The following is a 2191-nucleotide window of genomic DNA, read 5'->3' on the forward strand; positions in this document are numbered from 1 at the left end:
TTATGTTGAGGAATTTCCCTTGAATTCCTACTTTGCTGAGTGTTTTTATCAGGAATGGATGTCGGATTTTGTCAAGTGCTTTTTCTTCATCAATCAGTATGATCATGTGGTTCTTTTCTTTTTCCTTACTTATATGTTGGATTGCATTGATTGTTTTATAATGTCATCCAAAGGTTTTTTATTCTTTGTATCATGACAAGCTATGGACAATATTGTAGAGAATGAGTATTCTGGAACACTTCATTGTTCTCATGACTAACTTGTACACGGACCAAAATGCAGTTTTTCAAACGGAACTAGGAGACACTGAAAGTTTTAAAATTAGGAAAGGTGTGCACCAGGGTTACATTTTTCAGCATACTTACTCAATCTGTATGCTGAGCAAATAATCCAAGAAGCTAAAATATATGAAGAAAAATGTGGCATCAGGATTGGAGGAAGACTCATTAACAACCTACAGTATCCAGATTATACAACCTTGATTACTGAAAGCAAAGCAGACCTAAAATACTTACTGATAAAGATTAAAAAACAACAGTCTTCATTTGGTTTGCCCTGCAATGTCATGAACACAAAAATCCTCACCACTAGACCAATAAATAACAAGATAACTCTATTCACAAATAGAGTTCTTTACTATTCCTTGGAAGCTTGCGTATATCAGTCCTAATTGTAAGATTATTAATGAATAAAGTGTAAAATAAAAGCACTTTGCACTTTTCAGGCAAAAGGGGGCTTTCCATGACTGTGGCCTCTGCCCACCTGGAATTTACTTGTGTTAAAAACCCATGGCCCCACTGCTTGATAAAATAGGGGGTCTATTTTCCTTTGTCCTGGTATGTAAGTTACAAGATTGGAGACTTCAGAGATAAAGTCACTTCAAAATATTTTATTCATATCATATTATCAAGTGAGAAGCACCTCAATTCATGTTTGCCATCACTACTGCTGCCACCCTCATCCAAGTGTTCTTCAAGGAGTCCTTCAGACTCCATCCTGGCCCCCTTTCCCAGTCTACTTCCTGAGTTATGCAATCTGTTGAAATGCAACCTGTTAAAGGAAGCCCCTGCCAAAGCCCTTCAGTGATCTTCCCCTAACATTTTTATATGCCCTTGCTTGATAAAGTTTCTTCTCACTCCCCTAAAACTCCCCTGTTCTTAGCCTTCTTTCAGTTCCTTTAGTAATCCTGCTGTACTTAACTCAGCATCTCTCGCGCCTTTTCCTAGAATGCACTTACTTACCTCTTCCTTTGCCTTAAAGCCCAGCTCCTTGGAGATAGCTGTACTGCCATTCCTGGGCCACTCTTTCCCCTCAAATAGGCTGCTGTAGCATCTCTCAAAGTTGATTAATCCTTTAAGGCCTGTCTCCCTCATACTGTATCAGAGAATCTGTCCTTTTTCCCCACCCCTTCCTTTTCTTTCGGCTTTCTTTCTTTTTTCTTTTCCCCAACCCTTGATTATGTGGTATCTAGTATATAGTAGCGTAGTGGTTACGAATCGGGCTGCGAACCTTAAGGTCAGTGGTTCGAAACTACCAGCCGCTCCGCGGGAGAAAGATGAGACTTTCTACTCCCGTAAGGATTTACACCCTTGGAAACCCTGTACAGGGTCGCTATGGGTCGGCTCCGACTCGAAGGCACTTAACAACAACAACAACAAGTATATAGTGGGTACTCAATAAGTTATTAATTAAGAATGTAAAAATCTCAGAAAGATTTCTGTTGAATGGATGGAATACAGAGAGTGGGTATGGCCCAGCAAGCCTGTCTTTTTGGCCTGTGCTGCTGACTTCTGGATTTAGTGGATGTTTAGTTAAGTGAACCAAGAAGTCTCCCCTCATCAGGCTCTTCAGACTCCAGTCAATTACGTATGTGCGAATATTTCCTATTATTGATTAAATTGTGAATGTGCCAGACTACAAAGCTATTTGAACTGCAAGGTTGGCAGTTCAAGTTCACCAGCTGCTCCTCAGAAACCCTATACAGGGTCACTATGGGTTGGAATTGACTTGATGACACTTAGCAACAATAACAAAATATGTGTTGGACTGTTCTGAAAGGGATCATATTAGAAGGTTCAGGATACAGTGAAAAAAAAATGTGCAACAAATCTCAAGATTATAAAACGATCAAGCTGGCTGGTCAGAAAGAGACTCGGGGAACTCAAGACTATGACCCTTGGGCACCCTTCGG

The sequence above is a fragment of the Chrysochloris asiatica genome, unplaced genomic scaffold, assembly GCF_000296735.1.
Source record: "Chrysochloris asiatica unplaced genomic scaffold, ChrAsi1.0 scaffold00060, whole genome shotgun sequence".
In the NCBI taxonomy this organism is placed as follows: Eukaryota; Metazoa; Chordata; class Mammalia; order Afrosoricida; family Chrysochloridae; genus Chrysochloris; species Chrysochloris asiatica.